Source organism: Dermacentor albipictus, unplaced genomic scaffold (genome assembly GCF_038994185.2).
Source record: "Dermacentor albipictus isolate Rhodes 1998 colony unplaced genomic scaffold, USDA_Dalb.pri_finalv2 scaffold_19, whole genome shotgun sequence".
Taxonomy (NCBI): Eukaryota; Metazoa; Arthropoda; class Arachnida; order Ixodida; family Ixodidae; genus Dermacentor; species Dermacentor albipictus.
In genome coordinates this window covers 5,277,527-5,293,750 of record NW_027225573.1, presented here as the reverse complement: position 1 = coordinate 5,293,750, position 16,224 = coordinate 5,277,527, and positions in this window count along the sequence as shown.

The window sequence follows — 16,224 nt, the reverse complement described above, 5'->3', positions numbered from 1 at the left end:
ATACTCTGCGCTAACCCTGGCATCATACATGATGTGGACCTGCTCGGCAAGGTGCGCTGCAGTGACCAGAGGATGGTAAGAACTCAAATTAGCCTAGACCTGAGGAGGGAACGGAAGAAACTGGTACAAAGGAAGCCGATTAATGAGTTAGCGGTAAGAGGGAAAATAGAGGAATTCCAGATCAAGCTACAGAACAGGTATTCGGCTTTAACTCAGGAAGAGGACCTTAGTGTTGAAGCAATGAACGACAATCTTGTGGGCATCATTAAGGAGTGTGCAATGGAAGTCGGTGGTAACTCCGTTAGGCAGGATACCAGCAAACTATCGCAGGAGACGAAAGATGTGATCAAGAAACGCCAATGTATGAAAGCATCTAACCCTACAGCTAGAATAGAACTGGCAGAACTTTCGAAGTTAATCAACAAGCGTAAGACAGCTGATATAAAGAAGTATAATATGGATAGAATTGAACATGCTCTCAGGAACGGAGGAAGCCTAAAAACAGTGAAGAAGAAACTAGGAATTGGCAAGAATCAGATGTATGCGTTAAGAGACAAAGCGGGCAATATCATTACTAATATGGATGAGATAGTTCAAGTGGCTGAAGAGTTCTATAGAGATTTATACAGCACCAGTGGCAACCACGACGATAATGGAAGAGAAAATAGTCTAGACGAATTCGAAATCCCAAAGGTAACACCGGAAGAAGTAAAGAAAGCCTTGGGAGATATGCAAAGGGGGAAGGCAGCTGGGGAGGATCACGTAACAGCAGATTTGTTGAAGGATGGTGGACAGATTGTTCTAGAGAAACTGGCCACCCTGTATACGCAATGCCTCATGACCTCGAGTGTACCGGAGTCTTGGAAGAACGCTAACATAATCCTAATCCATAAGAAAGGGGACGCCAAAGACTTGAAAAATTATAGGCCGATCAGCTTACTGTCCGTTGCGTACAAACTATTTACTAAGGTAAGCGCAAATAGAATCAGGAGCACCTTAGACTTCTGTCAAGCAAAGGACCAGGCAGGATTCCGTAAAGGCTACTCAACAATAGATCATATTCACACTATCAATCAGGTGATAGAGAAATGTGCGGAATATAACCAACCCTTATATATAGCTTTCATTGATTACGAAAAAGCGTTTGATTCTGCCGAAACCTCAGCAGTCATGGAGGCATTACAGAATCAGGGTGTAGAAGAACCGTATGTAAAAATACTGAAAGATATCTATAGCGGCTCCACAGCCACCGTAGTCGTCCATAGAGCAAGCAACAAAATCCCAATAAAGAAAGGCGTCAGGCAGGGAGATACGATATCTCCAATGCTATTCACAGCGTGTTTACAGGAGGTATTCAGAGACCTGGATTGGGAAGAATTGGGGATAAAAGTTAATGGAGAATACCTTAGTAACTTGCGATTCGCTGATGATATTGCCTTGCTTAGTAACTCAGGGGACCAATTGAAATGCATGCTCACTGACCTGGAGAGGCAAAGCAGAAGAGTGGGTCTAAAAATTAATCTGCAGAAAACTAAAGTAATGTTTAACAGTCTCGGAAGAGAACAGCAATTTACAATAGGCGGCGAGGCACAGGAAGTCGTAAGGGAATACACCTACTTGGGGCAGGTAGTGACGGCGGATCCGGATCATGAGACGGAAATAATTAGGAGAATAAGAATGGGCTGGGGTGCGTTTGGCAGGCATTCTCAGATCATGAACAGCAGGTTGCCATTATCTCTCAAGAGGAAAGTATATAATAGCTGTGTCTTACCAGTACTCACTCACGGGGCAGAAACCTGGAGGCTTACGAAAAGGGTTCTACTCAAATTGAGGACGACGCAACGAGCTATGGAAAGAAGAATGATAGGTGTAGCGTTAAGGGATAAGAAAAGAGCAGATTGGGTGAGGGAACAAACGCGAGGTAATGACATTTTAGTTGAAATCAAGAAAAAGAAATGGGCATGGGCAGGACATGTAATGACGAGGGAAGATAACCGATGGTCATTAAGGGTTACGGACTGGATTCCATGGGAAGGGAAGCGTAGCAGGGGGCGGCAGAAAGTGAGGTGGGCGGATGAGATTAAGAACTTTGCAGGCACGGCATGGCCACAATTAGTACATGACCGGGGTTGTAGGAGAAGAATGGGAGAGGACTTTGCCCTGCAGTGGGCGTAACCAGGATGATGATGATGATGATGATGATGATGATGATGATGATGATGAATTGTTGTGACGCCCAACACGGAGTGAGGGACGTGAATTGTTTTGTAGCGCCTGAAATTTACCCTATAGGCTGGTCTGACTTTCAGAGAAGGGCCGTAATGTAGGCATTATTCGTTTCGTGTCAAGCAAGAGTCATGTTTCATACTAAGGCGGTCCGCTATTTCCGAATTCGTATTTAAGACGCTCACACTACCCGCCCAAGAAATCATCGTTTATTCGTAAATTATATATATACCCAGTTGAAAATGACAACAGAGGTTGTGTTCAGTACTACAGAAATTTCTGTTGTACAACAGGATTTTTCTGTAGTAACTACACATTCCTGATGGAGCGACATACTTTTCTGATGTACACCAGATATTTCTTGTTGTGGCTACAGAAGTACACTCTGTCGTAGGTCTGTTGTTACAACAGAAAGCTGAAGCTCTACAACAGATTTTTGTAGTACTACAGAAAAATTTGTCATCACTACAGGCACCCTTGTCAGGATTGGGAGCTCAATCCCATCGTCCGTGGTCCTTTGCCAAGATTGGAGTACGGCATGAATTCGAAGGTAGCTGGCCCATGCCGTCGTCCAACTTATTTACGCTGAGATCGTTGATGAAGTGAAGAACTGTTTCTCATCGAGAACGAGGAAAAGGGTTTATTTACAGAAATTAAATCAGTCTAACATGATTGCTTGAGAAAAAGAGTATCAGTCCAACATGACTGCATGAGAGAAGTGTCTCAGTCTAACATGACTGCTCAAGAGAAGTGTCCTCAGCATTCGCACAACCACAGTTTTTATACACTCGATCCGCCGGTCATACGACGCGGCGACTGTTCGTTTACTCATCACCAACTCACCGCTGCTCTGCAGATCAGTTTACGTACACAAAGGCAACCGCGCTCTGAGGCTTGACGACGGCGTTGGCGGGGTGCCGTTCCGGGAACTATCGGCGCCGATCGAGGGTCGCTCGTTGTTCCGTGCCACGCCGAAGCGTGAGAAGCACAAAAATACGTCGTCCCCACGGTAGCTTGTCCATGCGTGTCAAATCAGCTCCGCGTTGGGGAACTCCGGAATCATTGTTCACACACGCCGAACTAGTTCCATCACAATGTCGATGGGACGGGTGGAAGGCGGCGGATTCCAGCGCAAAGGCCGCTTCTTTGAACGCCTCCCAGCTGCAGCGACGGAGAGGGAGAGGTGCGCGTCGTGTCGCCCTGTCGTAACTGTGTGGCAATCTTGTTTCGCAGCTCGCCATTCTTGACACCCTGCTGTCCCAACATAAATGTTCCTGAAGTAACAGCGCCTCCATGGCCCGGAAAGTCTCGACTGTCTAGCGCTGACAACCGCTAGGCAGGAAGAGAACGGCTGCTGGTCAGGGGGGGGGGGGGGGATATATGTCTTGGCTCGCAGCGACCACTTGTGCATTGATGTCACCGCCCCAAAACATCCAACAAGGACAGGCAACTGCAAAATGAACCCCACAACACGGCTCTGCGCCGAGTTGACGTGCATTGGCTCTCACTTTAGACTCGCTAGGCTTCAAAAAGACAACAACATAAGTGCGGAAACAAAAAAAATGCTACATTTCACTATGCCAATTTCTGAAGCAAATTCCTGCTGACAAATTCAGCAATTAATGGAGGGAATTCTGCTGAATGAGAGGGGATTTTCTTCGCCTAAAGAAAAGCTAACACTAGTAACCCTAAAATTTAGGCGGGACCCTCAAACGCAGAATTCAAATTAGCCTGCTCAAACCATCCGCATTGCTATGCAACTTTCCCTTCTTATATCTAACGGAGAAGTTGTACTCTTGGAGAGCGAGGCTCCATCGGAGCAAGCGGCCGTTTTTGTGTGACATTTGATTGAGCCACGTAAGAGGACAGTGGTCGGTCTCGAAGATGAACTTCGCTCCGTACAAGCAACACGACAACTTCTGGGCGGCCCAAACCAAACAAGCGCATTCCTTCTCGGAAGCGCTGTAGGCTTCCTCCCTTACATTTAGTTTACGGCTGGCATAGAGGATAGGATGCTCCTCGTTATCGTCGCCGACCTAAGTACCACGCCCATACCTCTGTCGCTTGCGTCGCATTGAACTATGAATTCCTTTGTGTAGTCTGGCGCGCGAAGCACAGGGCGAGAAACCAGTAGCGTTTTCAAACTTTGGAAAGCGTTCTCTTTGTCCTTATCCCAGTGTACGTTACTCGGTGCTCCCTTTCGGAGGGCGTCTGTTAATGGACTTGCCAATTGCGAGTAATTCGGAATGTACCGTTGATAGTACCCCACAAGTCCCAAAAATGAACGAAGGTCCGTTTTCGTGCGCGGCTGAGAAAATTCTCCAATCGTAGCTATTTTCAGCTCAGCCGGCCGTCTCATGCCCTGACCGACAACATGGCCCAGATAAGTAACCTGCGAACAACCAAACCTACACTTTTCCGCTTTCATCGTTAAGCCGGCTTCCATCAACCGTGAGAACACCTGTTTGAGGTGCGATACGTGTTGTTCCCAGCTGTCCGAAAAAATGGCCACATCATCAAGATAAGGTAAGGCGAACTCCTGCAAGTCTTTTAAGACAATATCCATTAACTTAGAGAAGCTAAACGGCGCGTTCTTCAGCCCGAAGCTGAGTGCGAGAGGGCGAAAAGTGCCTACAGGCGAGATGAATGCGGCATAGCGGCTGGCACTTTCTGAAAGGGGAACTTGCCAGTACCCCCGCACGAGATCTATAGTTGAAATGTATTTAGCAGCGCTAACTCTTTCAATTCGTTCCTCAATGTTGGGTATCGGGTACAGCTGATCCCTAGTGATCGCATTTAACTTCCTGTAGTCAACACACGGACGGGGGTCCTTGTTAGGGGTTTCTACGAGTATTAGCGGTGACGTGTAGTCACTCTCAGCGGGCTCAATAACTCCCAACTCTAGCATGCGCTGTATCTCTGCCTCCATAATCTCTCTCTGTCTTGGAGACACCCTGTAAGGTTTTGATCTTACTGGTTCGGTAGAGGTCAGCTCAATTTCATGCGTTATCAGTTCGGTTCTACCCGGCCGATCGCTGAATCTGTCGAGATATTCCCCTAACACCCCTTTTAGCTCATCTAGCTGCTCGGGTTTTAGAGCGTGCGAGCTTACCGAGTGTTCTACTACTTCTTCTAGGCCGATTTCAGAGTTGGAGGTCGCCCTATACTCCTTAAACTTGGTACCAATGCCATCCGGCTCTTTGACAGTATAGTTAACGACTCCGCTCCGCTCTACATACGGCTTCATCAAATTACAGTGATATATCCTCACTTCCTTCCTGCGACCGGGCATTCTCAAAGCATAGTTAGTTTCTGAAAGTTTGTGCAACACTTTAACGGGCCCGTCCCAGTGAACTTCAAGCTTGTTCTTTCTTGAAGGTTTGAGGATCATTACCTGGTCTCCGGCGTTAAACGTACGAAGCCTCGCATTCCTGTCGTAATAGAATTTGGCGTTCTTTTGAGCTAGTGCCATGTTCTTTCCGACTAGTTCTTGGGTTGCGCTTAGCCGTTCCAGTAAATTTAGCACGTATTCAACCACGGTTGGACTCTCCCCTCTTTCCTCCCACATCTCTCTTATCATTCTCAGTGGAGACCGGAGTGTCCTCCCATACACTAGTTCTGCTGGTGAGAACCCTGTCGCCTCATGTGCAACCGTTCGCAAAGCAAACAAAGTTGCCGGCAGACAGTTCTCCCAGTCCTCCTTGTGCTCGTAACAGAGCGCACGCAAAACTCGCTTAAGCACCGAATGCCACCTCTCTACACTGTTTGACTGAGGGTGATAGACAGAACTCTGTATTAACTTTACCCCGCACTTTTGCAAGAATGTGGAAGTCAGTGCGCTCGTGAATACTGACCCTTGATCTGCCTGAATTTCGGCTGGAAACCCAACTCGTGCAAACACCGTCGAAAGCGCGTCTACTACTTCGGTGGAGCTGAGCTCTTTCAAAGGGATTGCTTCTGGAAACTTGGTAGCCGGACACAGCATGGTAAACAAGTACCTGTAGCCTGATTTTGTTTTTGGGAGAGGCCCTACCGTGTCTATTACAAGTCGTCTGAAAGGCTCTGTTATTAAGGGGACTACCTTCAGTGGAGCTTTCCATGTCTCTCTTGGTTTACCAGAACGCTGGCAGGCGTCGCATGATCTTACAAAGTTTTCTACATCTTTGAAACAGCCAGGCCAGTAGTATTCCATAAGCAATCTTTCCTTTGATTTGTTTATGCCTAGGTGGCCGGACCACCCATTTCCATGACAAAGACTCAAAAGGTCCTCCCTATACTTAGTAGGTATGACTAACTGATCTAAAATCCTACCCTTTCGATCTCTGTAATGCCGATACAACAATCCTCCTCTCTCATGTATCGTTACGTTGCGCCTAGCAATGCCTTCTTTAGCTGTGTCACGTAATTTAGCTAAGCTCTCATCATTCTTTTGCTCAGCTGCCAGTGACTCTCTATCCACGCGTAAGAGTTGATCAAAGTTCTTTGAGGCCGGTGATAATAACGACCCTGTCTCGCTTGTGAGCGCGTCTGCTTGCTCTTCCTGCAGGCTAGAACTCTGACACTCTAGTGCTACGCTCTCATTGAGCTGGTCAACTGGCAGGCTCTCCTCAACTGTTCTTTTGTCCCTCGGGCCTAGCTCGGATTCGGGTATTGAAGCTATCCCCTTTTCTGCTGCAGCTGGAGGAGCTTGAGCATTTTCAGCCGAAAGCGCCGCGATCTTACGAGCTTGGCCTCTGGTCAATGCCTGTACTATGCCCTCTCCCAGTTTGAGCCCTCTGTCACGCAGTAACTGATTCGAACGATTCGAAAATATGTAGGGATACTGCAGTGACAAAAATTTGGAAACTGCAGCCTCAGTCTCTAGCTCCCCGAATGGTCCACTGATTTTGACTTTGGCCATGGGCAGACACACGCTGTGTTCTTCTACAACCTGTTTTATCCATGCTACTTCTCCGGTGAAGTCATCTACCATCACGTAAGACGGATGGACAATGTCCAGCGTGGCGGCACTGTCTCTTAGCACTCGGCATGGTTTTCCATTAACTTGCAGGTCGTGGAGATATGGACTTAAAAGTTCCATATTCTCATCTTTTTCCTCCACGTAGGAAAAAACTACGCTAGACTTCTCGCAGTTTACAGCTATTGGTCTAACAGATTCGAATTTTCTTTTCTGTTCTTTTTGTGTGGTTTCTCCGTTAAGTTTCTCCTCGCTCTTTTCTGCGGGCTTTTCCGCCATGTCTACAGGCTCGGATCGTCTAGTTTGCGCACCCTTTTTGAACGGAAATGGTTTCCGCGGTCCATTTCGACCGTCCCAGTTTTCCTCCTCGGCGTTCAACTTTCTACGGGTTGCGTACTCTTCGGCTAATTCAGCCGCCCTTTCCACAGTGTTTACATTACCCCTGTCTTGCACCCACAGTTTCACAGCTTGGGGGATGGTTTTGTAAAACTGCTCTAGACACATGCATTCAATGATCATGTCTCTGCTGTCGTACGCTTCCGCGCTTTTAAGCCACTCGACTAGGTTGGCCTTTAAGCTATATGCAAACTCCGGATAGCCCTCGCTATCTTTCTTGCCTGTGCTCCTAAACCTTTGCCGAAAAGCTTCGGCTGAAAGGCGGTATTTCTTCAGGAGACTAGCCTTAACTTTCGCATAATCATATGCATCCTGCACACTCAATGTGGCGATTACTTCCGCCGCCTCACACGGCAACATAGACAGCAACCGCTGTGGCCATGTACTCGGGCCGAAGTTCATCTTCTCGCAAGTCCTTTCAAAATTGCTTAGGAACAAGCCTATGTCGGTCCCGACCTCAAATGGCTTTAATAGCCTGTCCATGCGGTACGATTCTGCCTCACTTGATCGACCCAGAGCGCCTTCACTTCCTTGAGACAACTCCAAACGTCTGTTTTCAAGTTCAAGTTGCATTTTTCTTAACTCGCGATCTTTATCGCGTTCCTCTCTCTCTCGTTTTTCTCTGTCCCGTTCTTCTCTTTCTCTTTCCCGTTTCTCTCTCTTTTTGAGAAGTTCCAATCCCATTTCAATATCTTGCTCACTGGCCTGATTGGAAATTAGCTCCAATAATTCCGATTTGAGCATTTCCTTGCGTACATCTAGGCCCAGTTCCTCACCAACAATCAACAACTCGTCTCTCAGCAGTGTCCTTAACTCCATGACTGCTGCTTTACTGCCTTGATTCTGCTCTCTAAATCTAGCTAGGAAAACACAACCTAGCTAACACACAACAATCTAGCTTCCCTACTGTTCTAAACAGAACAACCACAAAATGAAGCCTAGAGAGTCAAAGCAAAAACCAAGCACTCACCGCAGATACAGCACCATGTCGCAAAGTCCATCTCACCGCTGTCAGCCAGTTGTCAGGATTGGGGGCTCAATCCCATCGTCCGTGGTCCTTTGCCAAGATTGGAGTACGGCATGAATTCGAAGGTAGCTGGCCCATGCCGTCGTCCAACTTATTTACGCTGAGATCGTTGATGAAGTGCAGAACTGTTTCTCATCGAGAACGAGGAAAAGGGTTTATTTACAGAAATTAAATCAGTCTAACATGACTGCTTGAGAAAAAGTGTATCAGTCCAACATGATTGCATGAGAGAAGTGTCTCAGTCTAACATGACTGCTCAGGAGAAGTGTCCTCAGCATTCGCACAACCACAGTTTTTATACACTCGATCCGCGGGTCATACGACGCGGCGACTGTTCGTTTACTCATCACCAACTCGCCGCTGCTCTGCAGATCAGTTTACGTACACAAAGGCAACCGCGCTCTGAGGCCCGACGACGGCGTTGGCGGGGTGCCGTTCCGGGAACTATCGGCGCCGATCGAAGGTCGCTCGTTGTTCCGTGCCACGCCGAAGCGTGAGAAGCACAAAAATACGTCGTCCCCACGGCAGCTTGTCCATGCGTGTCAAATCAGCTCCGCGTTGGGGAACTCCGGAATCATTGTTCACACACGCCGAACTAGTTCCGTCACAATGTCGATGGGGCGGGTGGAAGGCGGCGGATTCCAGCGCAAAGGCCGCTTCTTTGAACGCCTCCCAGCTGCAGCGACGGAGAGGGAGAGGTGCGCGTCGTGTCGCCCTGTCGTAACTGTATGGCAATCTTGTTTCGCAGCTCGCCATTCTTGACACCCTGCTGTCCCAACATAAATGTTCCTGAAGTAACCCGAAAAACTTCTGCAGTGCTACAGGGAGCTGTTGAAATACTACAGAAACCTATTGTGGCAACAGGCCCCCAATCGTCACAACAGAAGTGTTCCTGAAGTAATGCGACCAACTTCTGTTGTACTACAGAAAAATGTTGTTGTACGACAGAAACCTATCATTGCAACAGGCCCCCAGTTGTCGTAACAGAAGTTTTCCTGAAGTAATGGACAAACTTCTGTTGTACTACAGAGAACTGTTCCACAACAGAAACCTATCGTCGCAACATGTACCCAATGATGGCAACAGAAGTGCACTGAAATTGTGCGATGCGACAAGCTTCTGTAGTGCCCAGTTGAAAAAGACAAGAGGAATTCCTGTCGCAACTACAGAAATTCTGTTGTACGACAGAAGTACTTGACATTTCTTAATTGAGAGACATTTCTGACGTTACGACAGAAATTATGATGTCCCAACAGAAGCATTCTGTCCCGAAGGCCAATAGTTATGAAGTCGCAACAGAAACGTTCTATCGCGACAACAAGAGTTCTGAAGTCGGAACAACAGCTTTATATCCTGGCAGCGACTCCGACGTTACGACACCAATTCTGACGTCGCAGCAGAAACATTCGGTCGCGACGGCCAAGAGTTCCGAAGTCGCAACAGAAGCGCTTTCCGTCGCGGCCCTTTAAAATTGTATGTTAGTTTCGCATCGGTGGTGTACACTGTACTTTTCTCTTGCGCGGTATTCAATCGCGCTTCTCTGAATCCGGCAATGCTGATGGCGCCGACACCGGTATTAAAGTCGACGTGGCGAATAGTTATAATTGTACCGTGACGACGCGGCAGCAGCAACGCCCTGCCGGCCTCCTCAAAATCGGCCGCTGATCAAAATCATACCATTTGCAGGAATGGCTGCGTATCCGTTTTGTTTTTTGTTTTTGGTAAGATGTGGCACACAGGCCTGTGGACTTACATGTGCTGTTACACTGACACATTAGTTAATTTCCCAGGAATATTTCACAAGCTTATGCGAAGCGGAAAAGAAGATTTGGGGTGTTCCACAAAGTTGCGTGAAAAGCTGTCTCGCTCGGGTTTCATTAATCTGGTACAGTGCTACCGTGAGAAGCCAGTATGCTGCCAGAAAGAACTCTCTCATCCACGAATGTTTATGTGGCTATTTTGCATTCAACACACGAATTATATGCGCGCTCAAAAGTGTAAGGCACGAGAGAAAACTGTCGAAAGTAGCAGTAATAACCCTAAAAGTCAACGTTGTCTCTTTTAGAATTTCTTATTTAATATGGATATCGTACATCAAAATCGATGTTCTAGCACTCCACGATGTACCTGTCGATGGTACGAACACTCTTGCTCTTCTAGAGGTGCGGCACTTGACGCGGTGGAGTGATAGCGGATCTTGACTCTTAAAATGCAAATGTAAACATCAGCACGTCGTACAATTAACAAGGCCAAATGTACACAGAAAACCATGTCAGGTTCCATCATATGTAAAGGCATCAAAATGGCATATAAAAGCTCATGTACCAATTTAATTGTTAATGGTGAACTCTCACAACGCATACAAGTACTCTCTTCTGTTCGACAGGGTTGTCCGTTAAGTCCTTTACTTTTTGCTTTATTTTTGGAGCCGCTCTGTAGAAAAATTGTTAATAGTACAGAAATCAGGGGTTTTAAGATACAGTCCTGTGAAGTACGTGTTCTTGCTTATGCGGATGACGTTGCCCTATTTGCTGAACATAGGGAGAGTGTTAGCGCATTATTAAGAATTACTGAAAGGTTTTGCGAGAAAAGCGGTAGTGAAATCAATAAGGAAAAGTGCATTGGTCTCTGGCATGGCCACTGGAGTGTCACGCCCGGTGTTTTTTGAAAATATCCGGTGGCTCACGACACCTAGCTCTTACCTGGGGGTGCCTTTGGATGGGTATCGTGAAAGCGAGTCACTCTGGCTCGAAAAAACGGATGAAATGCGTGCGATGGCCGATGCATGGGGTGGCCGCGAATTGTTGATTTTTGCACGTGCCACTATTTGTAATGTTTTTCTCGCTGCGAAAATTATGTATCTTCTGCAGGCACTGTATTGTACACGTAAGCACATTCAAAAATTTCACCGAATCTTTGCCACGTTTATCTGGTGTTCTACGTGGGAACGAACATCAAGGACAAATTTGTTTCGTCGAGTAAAGAAAGGTGGTCTGTCGGTGTGCCACTTGTTTCTTCAGCAAGTTGCATCACGTTTTATATTGATAAGGGACGAAAGAGACCCGTTATTGCGCAGTTTTTTTCAAACTATGTTAGCAGATTCTATGCCTGATTTTTTTGTTTCTTCAGCCATTGGCCCTCATTACACAATTTCAAGGTTCTTGCGTGAAGTTGTAACGTCCTATCGTTTCCTTAGGGCGCGATTCTCTCTTTAGTACCTCTCCAATGTAAAAAGAAAGCGTCTTATGAAGGATCTCATTGAAAGTGTATTCCCTGTTCCATTGTATCGGTTAATGTTTCAAGATGGGCCTGGGCAAGACGTACTTAAAAGGGTTAAAAATATGTGGATACCGGCAAACGTTAAAACATTCTTCTTCAAGCTTCACACGGGAACCTTGCCTGTTAAAACGTGGTTGGAGGAAAGAGGAATTTATGTGCCATGGGGAAGCAGATGCTTTCTGCGCAACAAAGCTGAAACGAACGAACATGTTTTCATTGATTGTAATAATGCCATATTCTTTTGGGATATATTACAGAGAACGTTAAAGATAGACCTACCCCTCAATCCACATGGCATTCGTTTTTTACCACCTGAACACGATTTTGAACAGATGGATGTCATCTTTTTACTTGGAATGCACGCAGTCTGGCGTAGTCTGTTGGCATATAGACATTGTGATAATAACGGCCGATCTATGTATGAATATTTTGTGGAAATGGTTGTGAAGGTACGTGACGTGTACAAGACGAAGGACTGCGATGAAGCTGTGGTGTCAATGTCTGACACGTATAAAACGAGTGTGATCTAGGATCACACTCTTTTGAAGCTTGTAGCCAAGCTAGAAATAAAGAAAAAAAAAGGGGGGGGTGCAGTGGTAAGATGCCGGGCTCGGAATCGTGAGGTCGCAAGTTCGAATCCTAGGCGGCGACGTCTTATTTTTACTTTTATATTTTTCTTTTTTGTACTAACAAATTTACATAGCCTTAAGGAGGTCTCTGTCAATTTTTAATGAAATATTCATCAAGAACTACAGAACTTTCTACTACCGGACGTCACACTACAGACAACAGAACTAAAGGCAAGAGAACTACAGAAACAACGTCCCAAAATACGACAGACGGAAAATTTCCTGTTGTGTTTTTCAACTGGGTATATATGGGTATGTATGTGTGTGTGTGTGTGTGTGTGTGTGTGTGTGTGTGTGTGTGTGTATATATATATATATATATATATATATATATATATATATATATATATATATATATATATATATATATATATATATATATATATATATGGCTAGGTTTCTGCGAGGCACCTTCATCTGTTTTAAGCTTGCCATGTTAGCATTGACTTTTCGTGGCTGGTGGTCCGCGAGATCGTTTCCCGTGCGCTGTCAAAGACGTGGCCGGAGGGACACACAAAGAATCACACCGCAACATTGGTTATACCGGACGCAGCATTCAACTCTAAGTTACTACATCCGTTTTTATCTCAGCGCTTTTTATCTTTCCTCCTGCGTCGGGGATTCCGCGTTAAAAGAGGAGGAGGTCACTCTATTTTCTTTCTTTTCCCGCGCTTCCCGCGGACCAAACTGCTGCGTTGGCGTTCATGAGCACGTTTCCATGTTATTTAACTTTTTCTCTGTTTGTTTCGTTGCAGCCTACAGTCGATCGTGCTCCCCGCGAAGGGAGGATTGTAGCTTAATGTTGTCGTCTTTATTTATGATTTTTTCATTTACTAAAAAGTCGTGGGTGTCTCGAGAGAGAGAGAAAGAGAGAGAGAGATTGCCTTCGCGTCTGGCCAGCGCGAGGAATTCCTGGCGCTTCTGCGACACACGTGCTGCGTTTTATTTTTCGGTGTGTCTTTTTCTCGCTGCGTTTTCTCGCTATAGATTAGGCGCTGCGCCTTCCTATTTTACAGCAGCTGCTTTTGAGACCGCTTATTACTCTGTGGGTGACATTGTCGGTACCCTGCTCTATCGAGCGACATCACAATCTGTCTACTGCTGCCTTGTGACGCCTTTATGCGTTATGGTTGTGCATTCGTGTCTTAGTAAAGTTGCATTAAAGAAATTAACAGACCTACGCAGCTCACGCAGCACAGTCACAGCGTAAGCTGGAGAAGCGGCTCCATAGGAACTCCATTTTCGGCAGCACGCACTAGAGGCTCTTCGCAGCAAAGTCTCTTGCGTCGTTTTCACGAGAACAAACTGAACTGTCCGCCCGCCATCGACGGTGAGCTGCGGACTGTGCTGCTCTCTGCACTGCGGTCTGCTAAGCCCGATGTTGTCTGGTTGCAGCCGCGTGCGTAGATCTACGATTCACTTCTTCAGCAGCGGTTAGTGCCTTGCGAGGAGGCGCCGTAACGTGTACCGAAGAGTAAACACAGGTAACGAGGCTACGCGGCGCACATGTCACATCTCTTGATACATGGCACGGTACGATGCAACTGCTACATGTCGTGACACCTGGTCGAACGCAACGCAGCTGGAATGAAAATTCACGCAGAAACTCCTGTAGTATGTCTAAGTAGGCGCAAAATGCGCCACTTACCTCAACGCAGTCCGGTGTCATTATCAATGTTATGAAACTTGATCCGACTTGTATAAACGACAGCGCTGCGGCGACACAAACTACTGCGGACAGCAGCGCAATGTGAATTGATGAGGCAAGCAAACTACTGCAGGGGGCGGCGCCAGGTAAGCTGATCGCGTTCCGATCATTGTAAGCCGTTGTCGCACTTTAGCGCCTTATGCATACGCGTCGAACCATTATCAACCGCGACCAATCGTACTCCAGCGACGGCTGCGGGTGGTGCGTCCGCCGTCGAAAGCGATCTTCAAAGCGATCTGCGATGGGGACACAGTGCAGCGAGTGCTGATAGCTTCGTGCGCACTGCGTTCTTACCCCTTAGTTCGCGTTGGAGCGATAGGCAGCACGAAGGTTAATTCGCTCGCTGTTGCGGGCCCTACATTGAAATCGATCGCCTTACATGATGGATGGACGGGCGGACGTCTTTCCTCGTTGGATAGGCATAGAAATGCTTACGCATTTGAAAGTTTGCACGCATCGACGCTCTGCGTCGCGCATCTAACATCGCGTGATATTTTAGATCGATGCAAGTCACGCAGATCGTCTCGGCGAGTTGGTATGGGTGAACCTGCCTTCTGACTCGACCCGATCGCGTCTAGTTGTTGCCGGTCGCAATGGCACTAATGTAGACTTACTCGGTTATGGTTTGGTTGGAGGGAGAATACAACTCACGTGAGGTAAGGTGTTTCGTTTGTTTACGAATCATGACATGTCCACAGCGCTTGCTTTGGATCGGATTGGATTGCTCGGACGTGTTCGGGGAGCTTAATTTAGGGTGTTCGCTAGCAAATTTAGCGATGGACAGGTTTAACTGTGATATGTTGTTTATGTTTTAGTTACTGTGGCTGACCTCGTAGTTTGTCGCACATAGTAGTTTATCAGTGTGTCCGAAAGTATATAGCACTCGGGGTCACAGCTGTCTGTAAATCTTGTTAGGATGTGTGCAGTAAGCAGCACGTATCCTGTAAATAGGGCTTTGTACGTGCTGTTTGCTTTCTGTGAATTAAGTTCAATTGCCTTTGAACTTCATTTCTTTTTTGTCAATTTCTTTGCGACAAAAAACTAAATCGTTTTGCCTCACCGACGCCGACTATTCGTTTGCCGGCACTTCTAGAGAGCCTACTTTGTTCGCGAGGCACGATGCGTTTTCCTAACAGAGCTGTTTGATGTGCACCTTCCCTCTGTATACCTGCCGTAGTGACTCTCAAATGTGATTACCTTTTTAAAGCAAGGATATTTCTGCATTAACATCAGCCTTGCTTCCTGTAGGTAAGACCCGACGAACGGGGAATCTGTATGATAGAATGAAGTGCTTAGCGCAGTACGAATATATTCACACAGCCTTCCTTTAATCGCTGAACTTCAATAATTACACCGCACGTCCTTGTGCAGCACCTGTTCTCCTTCGGAAGAGTCTGCCTGTAAAGGCCTCGGGTGGCCTTGCTCACGTTTTGCGACGCGCATGTTTGCGCCCTTGGAAGATGGCGAAGTTTCAAACTGGGCCTGGGAAAAAAAAAGCCTATTGGTTCCACTCTCAGGGACACTGGCTAATGAGCGCTGCCTGAATGCTGTTGTAATTCGCTTCGGGCGGAACAAGTGCGGGCGCCCCACCCGGTATTCATGTCGCCATAGGGACCCATCAACGTGTTCATTACGACGGGAAGTCATCGGATCGCCCGTTTTACCCTTAGAAGGCTGACATGAAGTTCAGGACTGCTAACGTTCAGTGAGAAAAAAGAAAACGCGAAATAATCATTAGACAGAGGCCTCGATTCATAAAGCATTTCGTACGCAACAGCGGTTCGCAAGTACAAGGCTCGCCATTCGTGATGAAAAAAAGTGATATGATAGCGATGGCGCCGGCCAATAGACGATGTCACGACGAGTCTCACTATGCCAGCGCTACCTCGAAATGCGCCGATTAGCGTGTAGTTCTTGGCTAGCTGACGAGCAGCTATATGAAAATTTATTTAATATGAAAGGGTTGGGGAAACGCACCCTCCCCGCCCCCTTCTCCCTTTCA